The sequence below is a fragment of the Ailuropoda melanoleuca genome, chromosome 5 (assembly GCF_002007445.2).
Source record: "Ailuropoda melanoleuca isolate Jingjing chromosome 5, ASM200744v2, whole genome shotgun sequence".
In the NCBI taxonomy this organism is placed as follows: Eukaryota; Metazoa; Chordata; class Mammalia; order Carnivora; family Ursidae; genus Ailuropoda; species Ailuropoda melanoleuca.
The window spans coordinates 35,418,875-35,431,229 of NC_048222.1; the positions used below are offsets into that span (position 1 = coordinate 35,418,875).

General features: G+C 35.7%; 1 protein-coding gene and 1 long non-coding RNA gene across 7 annotated transcripts in view; one reads left to right on the forward strand and one right to left on the reverse strand.

The window, feature by feature from the left end:
* NEO1 (neogenin 1) overlaps positions 1-12,355 on the reverse strand; it is a 206,486-nt gene that overhangs the window by 125,327 nt on the left and 68,804 nt on the right. The window lies entirely within an intron of this gene.
* The window catches only part of LOC117802335, a 30,679-nt gene continuing 25,362 nt past the window's right edge, over positions 7,039-12,355 (forward strand). The window contains exons 1-3 of one of the 2 annotated variants that reach the window (XR_004625497.1): positions 7,039-7,168; positions 10,553-10,629; positions 10,956-11,054. This is a non-coding gene — a long non-coding RNA (uncharacterized LOC117802335). Of the gene's footprint in view, positions 7,169-10,552; positions 10,630-10,955; positions 11,055-12,355 lie in introns of those variants that run through there. The other variant, XR_004625496.1, reaches the window with a different exon arrangement.

Sequence of the window (12,355 nt, forward strand, 5' to 3'; positions counted from 1 at the left end):
AAATAAATGACTTAGATTGTGGTGATAGTTTCGCGTGTGTAAACATAAAATTTATCACCTGTACATTTTAAATATGTGCAATACATTTATGTCAATTATACTTCAATGAAGCTGTTAAAAAAAGATTGGCAAAATATTTGAATAAATTATTTGTAATTCATATGCCAAAGAACTGATATTCAGAATACATTTACAAAAATTCTACAAGTCAATAAAATTCAAACAACGTCCAATGAGAATTGACAATTAAAGAAAATAAAAACAGTCAATTAAAATGCGAAAGATGTCAAACTTCTATGAATTAAAAAGCAAAATATTGTTTCCTATCTTTATTTGCAGACAGTAAAACTTGATGGCTCCAATACAGGGGAAGTTGTGGTGAAACCAGTATTCCCACACTACTGGTTTGTAAATAACCTTTCTGCATGCCAACCTCGCAAGATATATCAATATTTAAAACACGAATACCTTTTATTTTAGCAATAAGCGTCCTAGGAATTATCACGAAAAGATAAAGTACACAAATGTATATGTACAAGGATGTTCACAGCAGTGTTATTTATGATAGTAAAGCACTAGATACCACCTAGATATTTTAGTAGGGGGCTGGATAAACAAATGCAAACACTGGAATACTACATAGCAGGGGTCAGCAAATTATGTTCCATTTTTACATATAAGTTTGATTGGAATACAGTCACACTTGTTAGTTTAGGTACAGCCTTAGTTGTTTTTCTGCTACAATGGCAAAAATGAGTAGTTGTGACAGAGACCAAAAGGCCCACATGACTAAAAAAGTTATCATCTAGTCCTTTAAAAAAAAGTTTCCTGATGGCTATATGCCACTATATATAATGTATATTTGTATGTCCTGACACAGAAATATGTGACCATGATACCGAATAAAAAAGACATGCAAAAGTCAGAATGAATGATATGACTTCATTTTTTTAAAAACATGAATTTATTCATGAAATAGTTTGAAATACATAAACTGTTAACCACAATGCTATCTGTGGGTGATGAAATTATAGGCGACTTTTATTTTTCTTCTTTATACTTTCCAGATTTCTTTTGCTTTTGCAGAGGGAATATAAAATATCAATTATTCCTTATAACCTAAAAAGTCACAAAATTGTATTTGTAGTATCAATTTACATTCTGGAGAAATAATTTTGTAATCTCATTATGGAAACCTTAAATGAGTGAATACAGTTCCCTGAAGAATAAACCCAATCAAACCCAGTAAATGATCATTAAGCTAATTCTGAACTAATTCCTCATCTCTAAAGATGAAAAGCTTGTTCTTAAACATGTTCTTGATATATCAAACTGCTACTGGCATATTTATTTTTCACTCCTTACTACTCAGGAAAACTTTCCAAATTGGCCTAGCCCAGAAAAATCTTTGTATACTTGGTCCATATGCAAAATAAAACATATTTATTTGAAGATTCCACACAGCAGTTGAACATAAGCATTTTAGTTCTTAGAAGTTCAGTAAATCACAAGCTTCAGCAGTTCAATACAAAGCAGAATATTTGTTTTTCAAACTGTTGACCCACTGGTGTACCAAGGGCGGTCCAGTGGGCATAGGCGACCCTGGTACAGGCGAAGAAAAAGGACGCTGTCTACAGAGGTTAGAAACAATAATCAAACTGGCGAAGTTACAATTGGTCTGCTTTTTATTACCTCCATGTGCCAGCAATTCTCAACAGTGTCAGTGATAAAAGACTCCTCCCCATCAGAGCAGAGTACTCCCACTCCCTCATCACAGTTGACCTATTGATGTTTCGTGAAATCAATTTTTAAAAATATGGAACAGGAAGAGATCGGATGAGGTGAAAAGAAAACAGTGCATCTCATGCAGTGTGAGTAGATATTGTTTGTAAAACATTTGCTTCGGAGATAATAATCTCTATATAGAGATTATAGATATAGAAAATACAAAGATGTAGGCTCCAATAATATATATATTGGATTGTGGCATAAGATATAATTCTTATTATTTGTAGTAGTTAAAATGTTTAAAAACCACTGGGAGAGAGTAAGGACCCTCATGCAGTGGCATACCCTGCTTGAAGGGTACCCGACTAGGAGCAGAAGTTCTGGGTTTTTAATTCTAGCTTTGCCTTCAAGTATGTTTTGTGATTTTAGGGAAATTACTGTTCCTTCAAAGGATATAAGACATAGGCATGTGAAAACTCTGTTAATACACAAGATACTTAAAGAACTCACCAGGTATACCCATACAATGTGAGAGTAATAAAGTACAGCTTATATTTTGTGAATAACATAAAAGGTGTTTGATGATATTTCTACTATAATAAAATTACTTGGCAAATAAAATATCTCATAATTCCCCTGTCCTGTTCCAATTTTTTAAAATTCAGCAGCAACTATTTTCAGTATCCCAAGAAAAAGGCTGAAGTGGAAAATATAATTTGGGGACTTTCAGAAGCTTTATCCATCAGTAGATTAGTAACAATACGTCCTCTAGAGCTTTGTAAGAGAACAGGGAACTAAATTTTGTGGAATATTAGCTGGGAGTCAGGTATTGTAACATGTACTTTATCTATTAAATCTTTTTAGAGTCTCAAAATGTAAAGTGCATTTATATGGTAAGTATAATTCTGTTATACAATCACTGGAAATCAGTCATGCTCCCCCGAACATGGCTGACAATAACAACTCTGGCCAATGTAATAACCTGCTTACATGCCATTTTCTCACTTGAACACTAGTGTGATTTCTCACCTGCAGTTCTTTTTGATCTGGAGCTCAGGGCCAATGCTTCACAAATAATTTACCTCACAAGTATGGAAATAAAAAATTCTCAAGGGTTTTGAGGAAATGGTATTTTACTTCTGCTAATGTAGTGATTAGATTTTGTAATTAGATTTTTAAAAAGTACTTACAATTAGATGAAGTCTAAGATACCAGGCCAATTTAATTATTTACTCTAGGTAACAGATATTATAAAATAGTCTATGGAGGCAAACATATTTGGAATTGAATTGTAAATTACTAGTATTTCATAGCACATTTGACATTATTCCTTTGCTTTTTCAAGAGAAATTCAAATACCTATATGGAGAAAAATTTCAAATCCAAAAATAACAGAAGTAGTAGTGATAGACAGCTAAAATTGACCTATTTCTAAAGACACATAAAAGCAAAGGCCTGAAATTACTATTAAAATTTTTAATTTTCTTTTTAAAATTTTTATAATATATATTTTAAAGATTTGTTTATTTATCGGACAGGAGTGGGAGAGGGAAAGAGAGTCTCAAGCGGACTCCATGCTGAGCACAGAGCCTGATGCAGGGCTCAATCTCATGACACCAAGACCACGACCTGAGCCAAACCAAGAGTCAGACACTTAACCACCGGGGCCACCCAGGCGCTCCGGTATTCTAATTTTTCTATTTCCCATGTCTCTCTGGTACCAATAAATGGACATTTCCTTAACACAATAAAGAATTCTCTAACATGACTGACAAACAGATCCATCATCTACATATAAAATCAACACTGTTTAGAAAATTTAGAAAATATCTCACAATGCAAGATACAAATGACCAATAAGCAGACGATAAAATATTCAACATCATTGATCATCAGGGAAATGCAAATTAAAATGAGACAGAGATACTATTACAAACCCACCAGGATGACCACAATTACAACGACTGACGACCCTCAATGCTGGCCAGCATGTGGAGCAAAGACAATTCACATACACTGCTGGCAGGAATATAAACTGGTACACCCACTCTGGGGAAAGATCAGGCAAAATCGGGATACTCCTTATCGACAAAAGGACACAGACTCCTAATACATGCAACAACACTTTGTGAACGAACCCTTACATAAACAGACAAACTGATGACATGATTACATTTATATGGAGCTTTGGAACAGGCAACACTAATACACCCGGGGAAAAAGGGCCAGTGCCTTCCGGGTGGTGAGGAGAGGGTCTGCTGGGAGGGACATGAGGGAACGTTCTGCAGTGACAGTAATATTCTCCATCCTGATAGGGATTTTGGTTATATAGGAATACATATATGTTAGAACACATTATCAGCACACTCAGACTTGTGCATTTCCCAGTATATAAATCTTACCTCAAAAGAAAAAATTTAAAAAGAACCACAAACAAAACATTATGCTCTAGTTAATGATACGAATACTGAAGTATTTGGGTACATCCGCCACTTTCTCTAAAACATCAACAAATTCAGATGGATGGGCAGAGTGACAGACATGTGATACAGCAATTACAGTAAAATGTTAGCTGAATACTCCACGTGGTGTGGTGGGTGTTTGCTGTAAAGTTCCTTCAATTTTTTTTTTTATAAAATGTTTCCAACACACAGAAATGTTGAAAAAATGGGAAAAGATTTTTTCCTTAGGAAAAAGATATTCTTCAACACCCCATCACTCTTACAATAAGGAAATTACTATGATTAAGAGTTTTGAAAGAAAAAAAGCTACTATCATTTTAAGATAGAAATGGGTGGTAAAAATCAGCCACTTGGAACACCTGGGTGGCTCAGTCGGTTAAGTGTCCGACTGGTGATTTTGTCTCAGGTCATGATCTCATGGGTAGCCCCTCACTGGGCTCCACACTCAGCAGGGAATCTGCTTGAGATTCTCTCCCTCTGCCCCTCCCCCAACTCATGTGCATCCTTTCTCTCTCAAATAAATAAATATTTTTTTTTAAAAAAAAAGATCAGCATCTTGACAAATGATTTGGTTTTGACAATGACACAGACCACCTAGCTGACTGTAATCATTTCTCAGTATTTCAAAGTTCACAAGACAAATTCTGTCCATGTACATTCTGCTTCAAAACTATAAAAGAAAACAATTTAGGCCTGTGATCATTACTGAATTTTATCTTTTACATAAATATGCCATTCTTAAATAATATTTTTATTGAGGTAAAACTGACATATAACCTTGTATTACTTTCAGGTATACAAGATAATGATTCGATATATGTATTATTGAGAAATGGTCAGCACAATAATTCTAGTTAACATTCATCACCACATATAGTTATAAACCTCTTACTTGTGATGAGAACTTTTAAGATCTGCCCCTAGGAACTTTCAAATATATAATACAGTATTATTAACTATTAACTATGTCACCCTGCTATCCATTATATCCCTAGGATTTATTTTTAACTAGAAGTGTGTGACTTTTGACCACCTCCACCCATTTCTCTCTCTCTCTCTCTCTTTCACACACGCGCGCGCACACACACACACACATACACACATCCTCTGACAACCACCAATCTATTCTCTGTATCTATGAATTCAGGTTTTTCTGTTTTTGATTTTTTTTTTTTTTAGATTCCATGTATCAGTAAGATCATAAGGTATTTGTCTTTCTCCGACTTATTTCACTTAGCAAAATGCCCTCAGGGTTCATCCATGTTGAAAATGGCAAAAAACAACGTTTAAATAAAGTCTGCTGATTATTTCTGATGTCAAGAATTCAAGGAATACTTTATCTGGTAAAAACAACTAGTGTCATTTTTCTTCTTCTACTTTCTGAGCAAGAATCACTGAAATCAACTAGACAAGAATGAGTCTCAGGGACAAAGTGGGCACACAATAGTATAGCTTTTATCACCCTGGGCTAGAAATGCCTAATTACTTCACTGTGTCACCTACCGTACCCTTGGGGATGAAGACTGCATCCTATTTGCCATTCTGTCTCCAGCAATACTAGATTCTGCCTTCTGTTTAACTTGCACTAAGTACTGAATAAATATTGCTTGAAAAATATCTCTGATATTACTTTTAAGCTAGTCATTGAAATACTGTGTTTGTAATCACGGATAAGAAAAATATTAACACAAGGAATGGAGACGGTCCCCATCCTACTCAGCTTCCATGGGACTAGTTCCATGTTTATCTATTTTACATTTCTTGCTTATAAAGTAAGCTCTTTAGTTCCTTGCCTCTCCCACCCCACCCCCCAACACACAAAAAGTTTGAAAAGCACTGACATGATCTCACCTTTAGAAATTTCTCTGGACAAAAAGACCAATAAAGTGTTCATTATCATTACAATGGGAATTGGGAAAAAGCAGAACAGATTTAGTTTCATTTAGCTTTTTGTCAGCTATTCTTAGAATTTAGATCAATGCAGGGCAGTTAGCTTTCAGATATATGGAGGGTAACTGCTGTGTTGATAAGATATTCTTGTTGGGGCAAGATCCCGTTCCTGTCCGTAAACTGGGTTTGCCTGAAAGTATCATCAACAAACACTTAATGGTAGGGGGTGGGAGTGGGTAAACAGAGAAGAAATCTACACTGAAGAAGAATCTTGTCCTAGCTGTTCTTCCCACTAGGAGATCATCTTTCTATTGACCGTTCCAGAGCTTCTGAATTCAATTTTTAATGAGAAGGTGGCATTTTTTAGTTCATAAAATTGCTCCACTTTTCCTGCTGTTCCTAATTCTGGCTATCATCTTTTTAATGAAGAGGAAGATAACTAAAATCAAGAGAATGGGAAGTTTAAGAGATTCAATATATTTAATATGATACTTACTGCCAATATGACTAAAATTACTAAAATTCTTTTTGGCATGGATCTCTCTACCAAATCTGAAGATTCAATAATACCCCTTGAAGTAAAAGAAATGGTTAGTAAAATAAAATAGTATTATATGGAACACATTCCCTCAAAAAGACTGAATATATAACAGATTCAAGAGAAGACAGCTAAAATTAATGAATAAGAGACATGAGTAAGCTAAGCTTGAAATTCTGAGGTCAAGACAGATAACCTTATAAGGAAGTAGATTAATGCCGAGGATGATAGCCAAACCTTCTCGCTTGTTTCTGAGCTGGAAAAGGCATGACTTTGCCCATATTGCTGTCCTCTTGTTCTTTAAATAAATACTGAAAAATGTTTACTAATATTTCATCCAATCTGCCAGAGTAGACAAGCAGGAGCACAGCAAGCGTGGACGTGAGTGAGAGCCTGGGGAGCTGGCTTGCGTGTTAAGAGCGGAGAGTGACTGGCCTGCCTCACTCCCTTGGAGCCAAGGCTGTCTGGTGGTCATGGCATGTGACAAGACCAAAACAGAATGCCATCTGAGATGTCCATCTGAATGAACCAAGAGCGAAGTAGAATCTAGGTAAGTAGGCAAAAAAGAAATCAAAGAAAGAATCAAGTGAAGAGGGTTTAGACAGAAAGAAAAGATTCTTTGAACCCCAGGGACATTAGCTGTGCACATCTACTAAATGCCCACAAAGCACCAGGCACTGTATTAGGCAGCCTTCTTACAACATCGAAGAAGGCATGCTCATCTCCACTTTACAAATAAGAAAAATGAGGTTCAGTTAAACGGATTAATTAGCAAGATTACATGGCCAGAGACTGGGGAACAGGGACACGCCTCCAAAAACATAGCTCTCTTCATCATACCGTATTCCTTCTATGAGGTGCAATGCTGATCTCTTAGCGGTCTTATAGAAACCAGGGAACCATTTCTAGGACACAATTCCCGCTTATTTGTCCCAAAAAGCTTCCTCCTGATTAGGGTCATTTGGTAACATAAAAGCACAATAGCGTTGAGTTCTTCTCATGCTGCACTTTGACAAATGCACAAACAACAAACTGGCAGGAACTTGAGGCATATGAATGGCCTTCTATTTTGCAGCATTTTCATGGTCAGAAACTATGCATCTGTATTCCACATCAATCTAGGGTGTTTTTTTTTTTTTTCAAAGATTTTATTTATTTTATTTATTTATTTATTTTATTTAATTTCAGAGATTGCTAAGGAAAGCCAGGCAAGACGGTAGAAAGAGAAAGGCTCTAGGCAGAAAGGACAGCACAAACAAAAGAACTAAATGGGGTTTCTAAGAAGCTAGCTGTTGCCCTTGAATTAAAATACCTTAAAAAGTGAGTACCTGGGTGGCACAGTTGATTAAGCTCTTGGTTTCGGCTCAGGTCGTGATCTCAGGGTCGTGAGATCGAGCCCTGCATTAGGCCCTGTGCTCAGCATGGAGTCTACTTGGGATTCTCTCTCCCTCTGTCTACCCTCTCTCCCTCTACCTCTGCCCCTGCTCATGCTCTCTCTTTCTCTCTCTCTAAAATAAATAAATAAATCTATCTATCTATCTATCTATATATATATAAAAAAGAAGCAACTGCTATATTGGACTGATCAGATTCTAGACTCAGACTCTAATTCTTTCTCTGCTTGACATTTAGAAGATAAGTAAACATCTAGTATTCTGAAAATTATACATAAGACTTCAAAAGGAAAACATATAAGGCTTCTTGCTAATTAGTTTGTGGTAATTTGTAAAATAAAGTCAAAAGACATGACCCAATTTATACCATAACTTTGTGACACAAGTAATATGTTATTTAATATATTCAAATCATTTAATCTTGCCATTTAATAGTCTAAAATATGACTTTGGTTAGATGCATAGTATTCTGATATATGGGTAGGACATAATTTATTTTACCAATCACCTATTGTTGGCCATTTAGATGGTTCATAATTTTTCTCATTAAAAATACGTATCCTTCCAATAAATATATATCTTTGCAATTTCTATGCATAAATCTTTGCATACATCCTGGATTATTTCATTAAAAGAAATTATTAGAAGCAGAACTGTAACCCAAAGGATGTGCAAATTTTAAGACTTCTGATTATATTACCAAACTGCCCTAACAAAAAGGTTATGTTAATTTGAACTACTACCAGCAATGTGTAAGAATCCTCATTTTACTGTAATTTTGCCAAGAGTAGATTATTATTTTGAAACTCTACCTATGAGCCAAAAAAGGGCTACTTTAATTTGCGTTTCTTCTACTATTCACGAAATTGAACTTTTTCAGCTCAAGTTTCCATTTTTATCTTGTTTCTGTAAATAGATAATTTTCTCTTTCCCCCTTTTTCAACCGAGAAATGGCATTTGTTTGGTTCTTGTTAATTTATAAGTTCCACTTTTATCTGTGGCAATTATTTTTCCAAGTTTTTAACGGGAGGATTTTGTTCATTTCTGCCATTCTGAAGAATGGATTTGAAGAAAAACCAGGTTAGAACAAGAAACACCAGTTAGGATACTAATGAAGTAGCCTAGGAAGGAGACTGACTGAGAACTGTTGAACCAGAGGGGTAAAGACAAGGAGAAAGACAATCTGAATTGGATGTGGGAAAAAATAAAAAAGACTGAAATGGTCAAAAATGATCCCCGTGTTTCTAGCACAAGGGAAAAAGTGGGCAGTAACACCACTAAGATACAGAAAACCAGAGAAAGATTTTGAAGGAAGAAAGTTAAGTTCAACTTTGGACATGTGAAGTCTGAGGGACCTGTGGGACGCGCAACTGGAAACATCTGATGCTCAGCAATGGGTCTGCCCGCGGGATTTGAGAGTTATCGTTATGTAAGTCACACCAGAAACCATGAGCACAAAGAGCTGTCGGTTGAAGACAGAACTTTGTGAACACTAATATTTTAACGGGCATGTTAGAGAAAAGATGTTCAAAAAAGAAAAGTAGAGGAATGGACAGAGAAATAAAAGGAGAAATAGGATAATACAGTGTTATCAAGGCAAAATAGTGGAGCATCTCATGGGATTGGAAGTAAAGATGAAGGGATTCAGTGCACACAGTCTTGAACTACTATAGCAAATAAGGAATATAAGGGTTTTCAACTAGCCATTTGGAAAAAAAGTTCATCTTTAATGGCTTTGGTACTTTTGTTAAAGTTTTATGTTGGCTTATGGGAGGCATCAAAAGGTCAAGAATGGCAATTAATAAAGATGATACAGCACTGTATATATATATACACACATATATATATAATATATTTATATAATCATATATATGATTGTGGCAATTATGGCCTCAATTCTATAAGTTAGGGTAAAGATTCATCTTCCTCCAGAATAACCTTTCAGAAGATTCTTTTAACCCAAATTTCTTTTACATATAACTCTATGAAAAACAAGGTGCAAAGGAAAACATGAGTAATAAAGTAACCACAACATCAAATCATTCCAGTTGTTACAGTTCACAATTTCACTACGAAGTTTCATTCACTCATTCAATAATTACTTGCTGGCAATATATTATGATAAATCATAGTAAAGCTTATTTATTTTTAGTAATCTCTACATCCAACATGGGGCTCGAACTCAAGACCTTGAGATCAAGAGTCACCTGCTCTACCAACAGAGCCAGCCAGACACCTCAATACCAGTCCCTGTTGATAAGGACCTCAGTCCAGCAGTAGTGGGAATAGGCATATAAACAAATCAATGAGAAACACTACTGGTCAAAAGAGAGCTATTTTGAGAAACATAATTACCTGAGGGTGAGAAGATGGTTATGAAAAGTTTCACAGCAAGGTTAAGATTAGAACTAATCTTGAAGGACTATCAGAAAATTTTAGCTGAGGGCGTGAGGATACAGGGGAACAGAGCTATCAAACAGCATAGTATGTTCAGGAAACTCTATGTAGTTTGGTAAAGATGACCTTCATTTCTATCCCAGGTTCCGGAAGGACAATGCCAGAAGTTTATTTAATTAATCCTTATAACAACTTATTGAACTGATAAACTAAGACAAAGGTAAGTTACATAACTTGCCCATGTTCACATAGTTAAGTAAGGGACAGAAATGAGACCCAAGCACGCTGGGTCCAAAGACTGCTCTTAACTACCCTGCTTCTCAGTTAACAATGAAAAAGTTGCCTTTATATGAAGGGTCTGGTTATATTTTATACATACACTATAAGGACTTTATTTTATCCTAAGCCAAGAGAACTGAGAATACTTTTTTTTTTTAAGATGGTAAATCTTAAAAACCCCCCCCACATACAAACAAATAGCCATAACAATAACCAGAACAGAATTACACGGTCCCAGGAACTTTACTAAGCGAATGCTTTTTTCAGTTACTCCTTACAGTGACCTCATAACTGGTGGTAAAAGTCCCAGCTTTACAAATGTTTAGAGCAGATTTCCCAGCACCCAGAGAGGAAGTCTGATTCTTCCCCAGCAGGAAGGTCAACTACAGTGCCTATGGAGGCCTTGTCTCTTCCTGTCCCTGCCAGCCAGCATCCCTATGCCCCTCTGATGAGATGCTTGGACACTTGCAGAAGGTCATAAAGAGATCTCTTCCTACGTCTATCAAGAACTGAGAGTTCTATCAAATGACAGCAGACTACTGTAATGCATCATGAACTAAAAGGAAGTGAAATCAAGCAGAAGACTGGCAGAAAAGGTGAGATCAATGTCTTAAAGTAAATAGAGATCAGACAGAGTAGAAGGGTAAATGTAGAATGACATTAGGCTCCGACTTCAGAGAAAGATCACAGAATCAGTGACAGATTTGTTATTAGTATTGACAAAGTCAAAGAGGTGGCCAATTCAGAATTTATCAACTTATCCCCCAAGAAACAAATGGAAAATTTTCTTCTTTTTTTGTGTGTGGGGGAGGTAGTGGAGTGGGGGAGGGAGTGTGTATCACAGACTGTTATGACTGTTGCAAGAGAAGGGAAAAATTCCTCTTTAAAAAAAAAAAACAACTCATGACCAATGGGTGTTATCGGCAATCTAAGATGACAGGAAATACATGATGGGCTAATTCACGTCACAGCATGTGTAGAAATCCCAGGAGTTAACAATAAAACAATAAATTTGAAATATTTAACAGATGAAGAATGAACTTATAACCTTTTTCTGCATTAACACTCACTATGGCATTTCCTGTGGCTATAACTTCTTAAAAAATAACAGAAGTCAGATAGGTATGACCATATATATAGAAATAACTATATAAACACTTTATATATGTGTGCTGTGTGTGTATCTGTATATAATCTCCAATTATTTCTCATAAACTGCTTCCCTCATTTGAAAAAGAAAATACTTTTAGTTATGGGACAAAGTTCAAAATAAAATTTTCCAAACTTTTTTTTTGTACATAATAACTTCTTATCTGTAAAGAATAAAAAAGAAAAGACCTCATGTGACACACATGAACAGTACAGGTTCAATTATTTTAACTACCATCCAGATTAAGAAACAGAACACACCAGAGGTCCTGTTGTTCCACATTCAGTCACTACCCGGCCTCTGTCCAAAAGTAATCACTAGCTTGATTTCTCAAACCATAGATTAGTTCTGCCTATTTTTGAACTTTATAAAAATGGAATCATACAGTATGTATTCTTTTGTGACAGGCTTCCTTCCTTCAGTGGTGTTTGTTGTATCCATGTTGTTGAATGTAGCAACGGTCTGTCACTTTCACTGTTGATAACATGCCACTGTAGGATTAGAACACCACTTACCC